The sequence below is a fragment of the Mizuhopecten yessoensis genome, unplaced genomic scaffold (genome assembly GCF_002113885.1).
Source record: "Mizuhopecten yessoensis strain PY_sf001 unplaced genomic scaffold, ASM211388v2 scaffold11135, whole genome shotgun sequence".
NCBI classification, from domain to species: domain Eukaryota; kingdom Metazoa; phylum Mollusca; class Bivalvia; order Pectinida; family Pectinidae; genus Mizuhopecten; species Mizuhopecten yessoensis.
In genome coordinates this window covers 171,472-185,064 of record NW_018408897.1, presented here as the reverse complement: position 1 = coordinate 185,064, position 13,593 = coordinate 171,472, and positions in this window count along the sequence as shown.

Sequence of the window (13,593 nt, the reverse complement as noted above, 5' to 3'; positions counted from 1 at the left end):
GTTGTTAATCCTTCAAATACAACAACAACCTGTTGTTAATCCTCAAAATACAACTATAACCTGTTGTTTATCCTCAAAATACAACAATAAACTGTTGTTAATCCTCAACATACAACTACAATCTGTTGTTAATCCTCAAAATACAACCATAAACTGTTTTTAATCTTTACCATACAACTACAACCCGTTGTTTATCCTCAATAAACAACAACAACCTGTTGCAAATCCTCAAAATACAACTACAACCTGTTGTTAATCCTCAATATACAACAATGTTGTTAATCCTTTAAATACAACAACAACCTGTTGTTAATCCTCAAAGTACAACTTCAACCTGTTGTTAAATCCTCAAAATACATCTACAACCTGTTGTTAAATCCTCAACATACAACAACAACCTGTTGTTAATCCTCAAAATAAAACTACAACCTGTTGTTAATCCTCAAAATACAACTACAACCTGTTGTTAATCCTCCAAATAAAACTACAACCTGTTGTTAATCCACAACATACAACAACAACCTGTTGTTAATCCTCAAAATACAACTATAACCTGTTGTTAGTCTTCAAAATACAACTACAACCTGTTGTTAGTCTTCAAAATACAACTACAACCTGTTGTTAGTCTTCAAAATACAACTACAACCTGTTGTTAATCATCAAAATACAACTACAACCTGTTTTTAATCCTCAACATACAACAACAACCTGTTGTTCATCCTCAAAATACTACTACAACCTGTTGTTAATCCTCAACATACATCTACAACCTGTTGTTAATCCTCAACCTAAAACAACAATCTGTTATGCAATCCTCAACATAAAACTACAACCTGCTGTTTATCTTCAACATACAACTACAACCTGTTGTTAATCCTCCAAATACAACTACAATCTGTTGTTAAATCCTCAAAATACATCTTCAACCTGTTGTTAAATCCTCAACATACAACAACAACCTGTTGTTCATCCTCAAAATACAATTACAACCTGTTGTTAATCCTCAAATACATCTACAACCTGTTGTTAATCCTCAACATACAACTACAACCTGTTGTTAATCCTCAACATACAACAACAACCTGTTGTAAATCCTCAACATACAACTACAACCTGTTGGTAATCCTCAACATAAAACAACAATCTGTTTTGCAATCCTCAACATAAAACCACTACCTGCTGTTTATCCTCAAATTACAACAACAACCTGTTGTTTATCCTCAACACACAACAACAACCTGTGGTAACTCCTCAAAATACAACTTCAAACTGTTGTTTAATTCTCAACATACATCTACGACCTGTTATTAAATCTTCAACATAAAACTACAACCTGTTTGTATATCCTCAATATACAGCTAAAATCTGTTGTTTATCCTCAACACACAATTACAACCCGTTGTTCAATCCTCATCATACAGCTACGACCTGTTGTAAAATCATCAGTATAAAACTACAACCTGTTGTTAATCCTCAATATACAACTACAACCTGTTGTTACTCCTCAACATACATCTACGACCTGTTGTAAAATCATCAGCATAAAACTTTAATCTGTTGTTAATCCTCAATATACAACTAAAACCTGTTGCTTATCGTCAATATACAACTACGACCTGTTGTAAAATCATCAACATAAAACTACGACCTGTTGTTAATCCTCAATATACTACTACGACCTGTTGTAAAATCATCAACATAAAACTACAACCTGTTTGTATATCCTCAATATACAGCTAAAATCTGTTGTTTATCCTCAACACACAACAACACCCTGTGGTAACTCCTCAAAATACAACTTCAAACTGTTGTTTAATTCTCAACATACATCTACGACCTGTTTTTAAATCATCAGCATAAAACTGCAACCTGTTGTTTATCCTCAATATACAACGAAAACCGGTTGTTTATCGTCAACAGACATGTACAACAACAACCTGTTGTTTATCCTCAATATACAACTAAAACCGGTTGTTTATCGTCATCAGACATGTACAACAACAACCTGTTGTTAATCCTCAATAAACAACTAAAACTTTATGTTTATCCACAATATAAAAACTGTTGTTATTCCTAAACATACAACTACAACTTGTTGTTAATCCTAAATATACATCTACAACCTGTCGTTAATCCTAAATATACAACTACAGCCTGTTGTTAAATCATCAACATGCAACTTCAGCCCATTATCACATCATGTTTCGAAAATGCGACAATATTTTGTAGGTAAACCTGAATTTATCCATTATCACATCATGTGTAGGAAATACAACTTTGTCTTGTAGGTAAACCTCAACTTATCTTTTATCACATCATGTGTAGAAAACACAACTTTGTCTTGTAGGTAACCTTTACTTATCCATTATCGCATCATGTGTAGAAAATACAACTTTGTCTTGTAGGTAAACCTCAACTTATCTATGATCAAATCATGTGTAGAAAATACAACTTTGTCTTGCAGGTAAACCTCAACTTATCTATTATCACATCATGTGTAGGAAATACAAATTTGTCTTGTAGGTAAACCTCAACTTATCTATTATCACATCATGTGTAGAAAATACAACTTTGTCTTGTAGGTAACCTCAACTTATCTATTATCACATCATGTGTAGAAAATACAAATTTGTCTTGTACGTAAACCGCAACTTATCCATTATCACATCATATATAGAAAATACCACTTTGTCTTGTGGGTAAACCTCAACTTATCCATTATATCATCATGTGTAGAAATAAAACTTTGTCCTGTAGGTAAACCTCAACTTATCCATTATATCATCATGTGTAGAAATAAAACTTTGTCTTGTAGGTAAACCTCAACTTATTCATGATCACATCACGTGTATAAAATACAACTTTGTCTTATAGTCTAACCTCAACTTATCCATTATCACATCATGTGTAGAAATAAAACTTTGCCTTGTAGGTAAACCTCAACTTATCCATTATCACATCATGTGTAGAAATACAACTTTGTCTTGTAGGTAAACCTCAACTTATCCATTATCACATCACGTATAGAAAATACAACTTTGTCTCATAGTCTAACCTCAACTTATCCATTATCACATTATGTGTAGAAATAAAACTTTGTCTTGTAGGTAAACCTCAACTTATCCATTATCACATCATTTGTAGAAATACAACTTTGTCTTGTAGGTAAACCTCAACTTATCCATTATTACATCACGTGTATAAACTACAACTTTGTCTTGTAGGTAAACCTCAACTTATCCATTATCACATCACGTGGAGAAATACAACTTTGTCTTGTAGGTTAACCTCAACTTATCCATTATCACATCATTTGTAGAAATACAACTTTGTCCTATAGTCTAACCGCAACTTATCCATTATCACATCACGTGGAGAAAATATAACTTTGTCTTATAGCCTAACCTCAACTTATCCATTAACACATCATTTGTAGAAATACAACTTTGTCTTGTAGGTAAACCTCAACTTATCCATTATCACATCATTTGTAGAAATACAACTTTTCTTAAAGTCTAACCGCAACTTATCCATTATCACATCACGTGTAGAAAATACAACTTTGTCTTATAGTCTAACCTCAACTTATCCATTATCACATCATTTGTAGAAAATACAACTTTGTCTTATAGTCTAACCTCAACTTATCCATTATCACATAATGTGTAGAAATACAACTTTGTCTTGTAGGTAAACCTCAACTTATCCATTATCACATTAGGTTTAGAAAATGTAACTTAAACTTGTAGGTAAACCTCAACTTATTCATTATCACATCACGTGTAGAAAATACAACTTTGTCTTATTGCCTAACCTCACATTATCCATTATCACATCATTTGTAGAAATACAACTTTGTCTTGTAGGTAAACCTCAACTTATCCATTATCATATCATTTGTAGAAATACAACTTCGTCTTAAAGTCTAACCGCAACTTATCCATTATCACATCATTTGTAGAAAATACAACTTTGTCTTGTAGGTAAACCTCAACTTATCCATTATCACATCACGTGTAGAAATACAACTTTGTCTTGTAGGTTAACCGCAACTTATCCATTATCACATCATTTGTAGAAATACAACTTTGTCTTATAGTCTAACCGCAACTTATCCATTATCACATCACGTGGAGAAAATAAAACTTTGTTTTATAGTCTAACCTCAACTTATCCATTAACACATCATTTGTAGAAATACAACTTTGTCTTATATTCTAACCGCAACTTATCCATTATCACATCATTTGTAGAAAATACAACTTTGTCTTATAGTCTAACCTCAACTTATCCATTATCACATCATTTGTAGAAAATACAACTTTGTCTTATAGTCTAACCTCAACTTATCCATTATCACATAATGTGTAGAAATACAACTTTGTCTTGTAGGTAAACCTCAACTTATCCATTATCACATTAGGTTTAGAAAATGTAACTTAAACTTGTAGGTAAACCTCAACTTATTCATTATCACATCACGTGTAGAAAATACAACTTTGTCTTATTGTCTAACCTCACATTATCCATTATCACATCATTTGTAGAAATACAACTTTGTCTTATATTCTAACCGCAACTTATCCATTATCACATCATTTGTAGAAAATACAACTTTGTCTTATAGTCTAACCTCAACTTATCCATTATCACATCATTTGTAGAAAATACAACTTTGTCTTATAGTCTAACCTCAACTTATCCATTATCACATAATGTGTAGAAATACAACTTTGTCTTGTAGGTAAACCTCAACTTATCCATTATCACATTAGGTTTAGAAAATGTAACTTAAACTTGTAGGTAAACCTCAACTTATTCATTATCACATCACGTGTAGAAAATACAACTTTGTCTTATTGTCTAACCTCACATTATCCATTATCACATCATTTGTAGAAATACAACTTTGTCTTGTAGGTTAACCGCAACTTATCCAGTATCACATCACGTGTAGAAAATGCAACTTAAACGTGTAGGTAAACCTCAACTTATCCATAATCACATCATGTGTACAAATGTGTAAAGAGAAAAAACAACAACACATGGACAGAGCACCAGCTGATCCGGAACAGTGTTTCCGGTACCACGTGTGGCACTCGTCCTCCCTAACACGGTTTGTAGGTCAACAACGATCTAAGGCACTGCCAACAAGTGTATAATCAGCGAACGTCTCCCTGACGCGCTGTTCTTGTACAGAAAACAGCGCATGTCTCTCTGACGCTCTATCCTTGTACAGAAAACAGCTCATGTCTCTCTGACGCTCTATCCTTGTACAGAAAACAGCGCATGTCTCTCTCGTGATTTGACTGTTTTAGTGGTATTTCATTGTTTCACATGATGTTTTATTCTGGACGCTTAAGGCTTGAATGACATTCGCTCTACATAGCGTTGTTGAATATCTTCCTTTCATAAAAAGTCATATCTGAATGAAAAGTTGGATGTTTTTTTTATTTAATTTTGTCGTTTATCTCACTAAATGACTAGAATGTGAATAATTTCCCTTTTCGGGACGTCAGTTGTGACTCCCCTTTTATTATCCCTGGACACATCTCCAGACAAACGAGCAAGAAATGTCTATCTGCTTTACTTACTGCAATTTCTCACAAAAATAACCCCAGCATTAGAATAATGAAGCACGTCTGACTTTTTAATATCATTTGACACACACATTTACTAGGTACTGTAGGTATTCACGTGTGGTTTACTTCGAAGTAAAATATTAAGGACATTCGACCCTAGGCAATACGAACGTGTCGTTTTAATTTCGTTTGGTTTTTGTGTTATGAAGCCAATGTCCGTTTTTAGAAACAGTTCTTTTGTGGAATAGCTTTCCAACGTCTACCACAATGGCGAACATCCTTATGGCTCATCTGTTACTGCCTGTATTGTAGCCTTTTTAACGCAAACGTCTTTCAAATACCATATCATCCTACGCGCATGCTTACTGTTTGGTTGATGAAAGTACAATGTACATTATGCCAACAAGGCGTTAGGAACCATTAAAATCAGTAAAGTCAGTCAGATGCAAAATTCCCCTATTTGTATCATTTCCTAACTTAATTCAAACGCTACAACAGTTGAATTTAGATGAGTACACAATGACGATGTCGATGAAAAAGAGAACGCTTACTCTTCCGGATCGCCTGGTCTTATTCTCCTTGTACTTTTACAAGAGTTTCCACATTAATATTTGTTTAGTTCCCTTTTTGCCTCAGTTATATTTTGATTTGAATTTGTATTATTGTTTTGACGACACTTAGGTATGTTCTTGCTACCCTCAATGTTTTACGTTTTACATATATGCTTCTATACTGTAACTCAGGGAACAGGATTTCACAAGTGAGAGTATATTTTTAGTTACATAAGACGTGATATATAAATTGTATATTATTATAATTAATCTGATAAATTTAGTAAATTATTTCTAATACATGATTAGACAATCCCCTTTACCGTTCACGTTCATGATTAAGATATAATTTTATACACTAAATTTTGTTTTCAAAAATGTATCTTCTTTTATTTCAAGTAGTATTACGATGACTGAGTGTTATTATGATGATCTATGGTTGTATTACTTATAACGAGCTAGTTGAATAATGCTTGCTGACCTAGTTTTACTATTTATGATGACCTAGTTGTATTTGTTAACTTTTAGCTGTAGTGTTTATGATGATCTACATGCAGTTATACTAATGCATATGGTCATAGTTGTATTATTTATGTTGACCTTTAGTTGTATCATTTTATTGAGCTATAGATGTATCATTTATAATGACCTATATTTGTATTATTTATGTTGAGTGGTTGTATTAATTTTGATGACCTATAGTTATATCATTTTGATGAGCTATAGATGTATTATTTATAATGACCTATAGTTGTATTATTTATGTTGAGTGGTTGTATTATTTATGATGAGCAATAGTTGTATTATTAAGTCCCCCGAATGAAGTGGGGGACTTATTGGTTTTACACCGTTCCTTCTTCTTCCTCTTCTTCTTGTGAGTTGACGCTGTGATTTCGTTTCTCTTGTGAGTTGACACTGTGATTTCATTTTCTTGTGAGATGACACTGTGGTTTAATATTTTGTTTGTGAGTTGACACTGTGATTTCATTTTCTTATGAGTTGACACTGTTGTTTAATATTTTGTTTGTGAGTTGACACTGTGACTAATTTTTCTTATGAGTTGACGCTGTGATTTCATTTTTCTTGTGAGTTGACACTGTGATTTCGTTTTTCTTGTGAGTTGACGCTGTGGTTTAATATTTTTTTGTGAGTTGACACTGTGATTTCATTTTTTTTTTGTGAGTTGACACTGTGGTTTAATATTTTGTTTATGAGTTGACACTGTGATTTCATTTTTCTTGTGAGTTGACACTGTGGTCTTCTTTTTCTTAGGTAATGGTAGATACTTTCCTTTTGCAGCCTTTTATGCCTTCCTTGTGTGTTAACGGTATAACTTAATTAGTATTTCTTCCTTGTGTGTTAACGGTATAACTTAATTATCATCCCATCCTTGTGTGTTAACGGTATAACTTAATTATTAGTTCTACATTGTGTGTTAATGGTATAACTTGATTATTATTTCTACCTTGTGTGTTAACGGTATAACTTAATTATTATTTTTTCCTTGTGTGTTAACGGTATAACTTAATTATCATCCCTTCCTAGTGTGTTTACGGTATAACTTAATTATTATTTCTTCCTTTTGTGTTAACGGTATAACTTAATTATCATCCCTTCCTTGTGTGTTAACGGTACTATTTAATTATTAATTTTCCCTGTGTGTTAACGGTATAACTTAATTATCATCCCTTCCTTGTGAGTTAACGGTATAACTTAATTATTATTTCTTCCTTTTGTGTTAACGGTATAACTTAATTATCATCCCTTCCTTGTGAGTTAACGGTATTACTTAATTATTATTTCTTCCACGTTCTTATTTTCCCTTGTGTTGACTTTGCTGTCTATTGTATGTTGTGTATTAGCGCCGTGTATATTTGTAACTTTGTTGTCATATTCGTGTTTTTTCCTTAAGTGTTGACATTGTAGTAGTAGTAGTAGTAGTAGTAGTGGCCGTGTTTGTATATTTGTTTTTTTTGGGAGATGACGCGATGGTTTAAAACAATTATTTTTTTGCTGTCGTTGTGCTGTATTTCAAATATTATTTGTTGACACAGCAATAGCTTTTATTCTTGTGTGACGGCGCTGTGCTATAATTTGAATATTGTTTGTTGATGTTGCAGTAGTTTTTGTCCAAAGGAAGTGATGGTCTGGTTTATATATTTTTTTTCAAAATGTGCCAGTATGGAGACTTGCCAGGGAAAATAAAATTGTAGAGAATTTATTTTTAAAGACAACTGAAATATTAGATAGTTTCTAACCTAGTCAGTACATCTATAAGTATTATGAAGTTATCTGATCAATGCGGTAAAGTTGACTGATATTGGCGGATGACGTGCTTATAAACATACAGGGATGAACTTTAGTTTCCTTGTGCAGAAGCTGCAGAAGACAGCACTTTTAATATATGTTCACGGTAATGTGTTGCACGATCCAAAATAACACATTTTAGAGACAAATACCTTGACTTTAAATTAGAGCAAAGGAAAGATTTACATAAGGACCCTTGGAAAAAGCACAAGGAATTTAACACCAGAGCCGTTTTCGTTTAAACGGTTCAACCGGTCGGAACACAGTTGTTCGTTTATTTGCAAGGCCTGCATAAACATTTGCATGTCCGCCAGGACTAATACCCGAAATTGTTACATTTAAAAATGGACAACCCGGTTGTTCCACATAAACGAACAGGCCCTGATATCCTGAAGAGTAAACATCTCTTGTTTGCTTCATCAACACCATCCGCCATTTAAATCTTGGTCAGCGATATGAAACTGACAAAGAGACGAATAGTAGCGTATGACGTCTATAATCATCACTATCTATGACAACTTACGTATCCAGGTGTCCAGTTTTACACAGTAAACGCCGATATATCGCAGCTTTGAGAACGTGATTAGAATGATGATATGTTGAGCACAACCGACGGCAGCACTATCACGGTTTAACATAAAAAGGAGGTATTCACGATAAAACTAAACTGAGAGATGAAAATAATGTTTTTCAAAACTAGTTACAAACTTTTGGGAAACCAAATACGGAACAGAGATGTGAATTTCTAAGAAAATATCCCACAAAACAAATAACATATGAGAAAACTTTCATTGAGTGTGATATATGACTACATTCACTGTCATAAACAATTTTGTCATCGAAGCGAAGAGTTTGAGATTTTTTTTACATTTCTGGTATAACATTGAAGTATGGGTAACTTTCAGTAGTATGATTGATGCCTTCCTGACATTTCAGCAAACAATACAAATCATATTCGTACACAAATCTTACGTTGAGCCATACGATAATGTATTGTGACCGGTACCCTGTCTATAAAGTTCGCCTGAATTAAAAATTATTCGGGAATTAGAATGAGAAGTTCGTTATTAATTCAAGACAATTCATAGACTTACGCTGTTCGCGATTTCCAAGAATTTTTTTATGTTCCAAGCGCAAATTATTACAAATATAATAATTCGAGAGTTCTTATATAACGCTTTATCACAACCTAGTTCGTAGGTCGTCTCAAAGCGGTTCACAAATTATTATCCGTGGTTATAGGGCCTTTGCAAACAGCCAATATCTTGATCAACTCCCTGGGGAGCATACAGCCGGTGCTGCCATTTCGGCGCTCACTTACAACACATTGCCGTTACGTTATTCGAACCCGCCACCTTTTGTCATGAGCGTCCTACCACTAGACGGACGTGCCTCCTAAAGTTTTGCCTTACTGAAATGAAATTGGACATCCCAAAAAAAAAAGGATTCTTTAACTGACAATATTTTCAAACTTTCCCTTTGAATGATTTTTAAAAAATAGCGAGTCATTCTCGGAAATAAAATCTTACCGTCATTAATTTGTAAGGCAAAGAACAAAATAGCGTAGCAAAATTGATTTCATCTGAATAATTTGTCATAATACAAAGATTTATTCAACACAAATATATATAAGAAAAAAAGAGATAAAAATGCATAAAAAACGAACAAATTGGGAAAATCGCGAATGCTTCCGGCACAATGCTGTAATAAATAGACGCCAGAGAAAACCGGGTAATTTAGGGGATAACTAAGTGAGAATAACTCTTTTCAAGTTGTACATAACATATTTTTAAACTAGTAAAAAAACATTATATGCTACAATATAAAAATCACAGATTTTCAATAGTAAAAGGAGCATACTGTTCATCAGTTAGTTCTCTGTCTAAATTTAATGACGATGTGTTTTTTCGCTCTATCTCATACGCAAAAACTAATAAATATATATATAGTAGTAAAAGGATTATATTTACAACTTAAACAGGTTTTTGCAATCAGTTGTGGTATATCAACGTTAGGGTTTTGATACGCAAAAACTAATAAACATATATATAGTAGTAAAAGGATTATATGTACAACTTAAACAGGTTTTTGCAATCAGTTGTGGTATATCAACGTTAGGGTTTTGAATGTTGCAAAGCTGGACAACTGGCGCGTCTAGACGCTACAGACCACCTTGGTAGTGACACACTGCTCTTTATGGCCTCCCTTCTACTTCAGATTTGTGATGACGTCAACACTAAAGTGACAGTCGTAACATAAGATTAAAAGATAGTCGTTCAACAATTAGAGTAAAATGGACGTACAATCATATTTTGTAATATCGTTTGTCATCGGGGCTGTCACACTGACAGCGAAAGCACTTAAATCTCGCCCAGAGTGTAATCTGTCTTGAAATCATAGTTTTGGCTTGTTCTTTATATTTCCATAAGTATGGGAAGAATTCAGACTGTTCTTAACCACTGTAAGCTTAGGAAACTTCCCTTACGTTATCTACAATGCAGGTACATTAAAGTACAAAACACTTAGGAACCTATATAAGTAAGGACATTATACAGATGTCAATAAACCTATATAGGTAAGGACATTATACAGATTTCAATAAACCTATATAGGTAAGGACATTATACAGATGTTAATAAACCTATATAGGTAAGGACATCATACAGATGTCAATAAACCTATATAGGTAAGGACATTATACAGATGTCAATAAACCTATATAGGTAAGGACATTATACAGATGTCAATAAACCTATATAGGTAAGGACATTATACAGATGTCAATAAACCTATATAGGTAAGGACATTATACAGATGTCAATAAACCTATATAGGTAAGGACATTATACAGATGTCAATAAACCTATATAGGTAAGGACATTATACAGATGTCAATAAACGTATATAGACAAGAAAATTATACAGATGTCAATAAACCTAAATAGATAAGGACATTATACAGATGTAAATAAACCTACATAGATAAGGACATTATACAGTTGTCAATAAAACTATATAGATAAGGACATTATATAGATATCACTAAAACTATATAGATAAGGACATTATATAGATGTCACTAAAACTATGTAGATAAGGACAGTATAAAGATGTTAATAAACCTATATAGATAAGGACAATATACAGATGTCAATAATTCTATATAGGTAAGGACATTATATAGATATCAATAAACCTATTAAGATAAGGTATTAGTCGGATGTCAATTAACTTATACATTAAAGGTAAATAGTGTATTAGTTATAACATTAATAATTGACTGAAGTGAAGAGAGAAGAATTCATATATTCTAACAACTGAACTTAGTACCATTAAATCAGGGTTACAGTCGTTTTGAGACACTGTATACGTAAGAAGCCTGATAATAAAATGTGAATTTTGAATAATTAAATCAATCTTTAACATCCTCTTCTCAAAATGTGTGTTCCATCAAAACCTTTGAGTTTTCGACTCTTTGCACTACCATAACTTATGCCAATCTGCAGTAACGCTATCGTTCTCTTATCATGAGAGCTTTGTTTTCCAAACCAGGCAAACGGCCATATCTTGGAAGTCCATATATTCCGAGATAGCTCTTGAATATCGAATCAATTTGGACATGTAAACACTGTAATTAGGGGAATAAGGGGTTCCCTGTTGTAAATATATAACATCAATGAGGCTGGGTTTGTGTTACCAGTCCTGATCAGCTCTTCGATAGTGTTCAATCGAATCCAACATTATCGAAAAAGGTCTTGTTCGGTCATGGTGAAATCCCAGTTGTTGACTTTCCATCAGGTCTTCGACCGTAACATTTTAGTAAGAATGACTGCGTCCTGGTCTTGACAAATGTCCTACGTAGTCTGTAAGATCATTGCATCTATATGGAGCAGCCGTGCCAAGAAGTTTTATGGAAGGTAGACAGATGGCAAAAAGCCATGCATTAAAGTCAAATATAACAACTTTCATTTTTCTCTCACTATCACGTCAGCGAGACAAATCTTATTCATGCAAATATCGTATGGGCAGAAAAGTCTACCATCAGAAGTGCCCAACTTTTGCACATATATTTGTGTTTATTTGTAAAAAAAAATGTGTATATGATACTTTGTGTAATATGAAGGTTGTTTACGTACACCGAAAGAAGGATAAATTTATATGTACATGAAATATAAAGGTATCAGTTGAAAATCTGTAAACTAATCTTTAGAAATACGAAGAAAGGACGCGACTATATGACAATTTTGTTTGTAGATACAGTAAGAAGAATGAAAAACCCATGTATCTGTGTGTTTTGAACATGTGTAGTGTAGGAAAAGGAAAATAGGTCTCAAAGTTTGCCTATAATAGAAAATTTATATCAAAAATAGTATTTCATGATAACCTTCCAAACTAAATTCCACAATATAGCCATGTCGTCAATTAAGGAATCAGCAATGGTACGTAAGGTGAAAAGAATGAAAACTCCTCATCTACAGTGCTCGCTAGCATACGTAGAACACAGAACACTGTAGAGTTGCCTATACAACCCTTTAAAATGTTTGGCAAAGACACACTAGAAGTGAAATAGATACATGTACCCGAAAAGGTTATGAGTTTATTTCATTGGGACCTGACACGATGTCTTCCTTAAAGTCCTTATTGTAGACGGAAGCCTCTCAATAGCAATCTCCTTCCTCGTTCACTCAATAAGGAAGCTTGTAGGTTACTACTGAGGAAAGGAATGTTAGCTTTATTTACTTTATTTTTAACTTGCCACATACTATGGCGGTTAAGTTAAAAAAAAATCGCTTTGAAGATAAATGCCAGGATATGTCGATAGTGAGGTGGCACTATAAATGATACCGTTGGAAGCACGGTACCACTACAAACAGAACACAATACATCTCTACATACATCCTACATATGCAGCTAGAATCCAGCAGTCCCTTTTGATCATGATGTAAGTAAAGAACGAGGAAAGCAACTAAAGTAGAAATATATGTTATGTCCTTAATTTAATGTTGATGAGGATATATATGATCGACGTGGTCAGTTAGTCGCTTGTTATTTAAAGACAGCACAACAAAGAAACAAATGAAAATGAAATTGAGAAGTTTTCCAAGGATTTTATTACAAGTTCTGATATGCTCTACAATAAATTCAGCTTCATA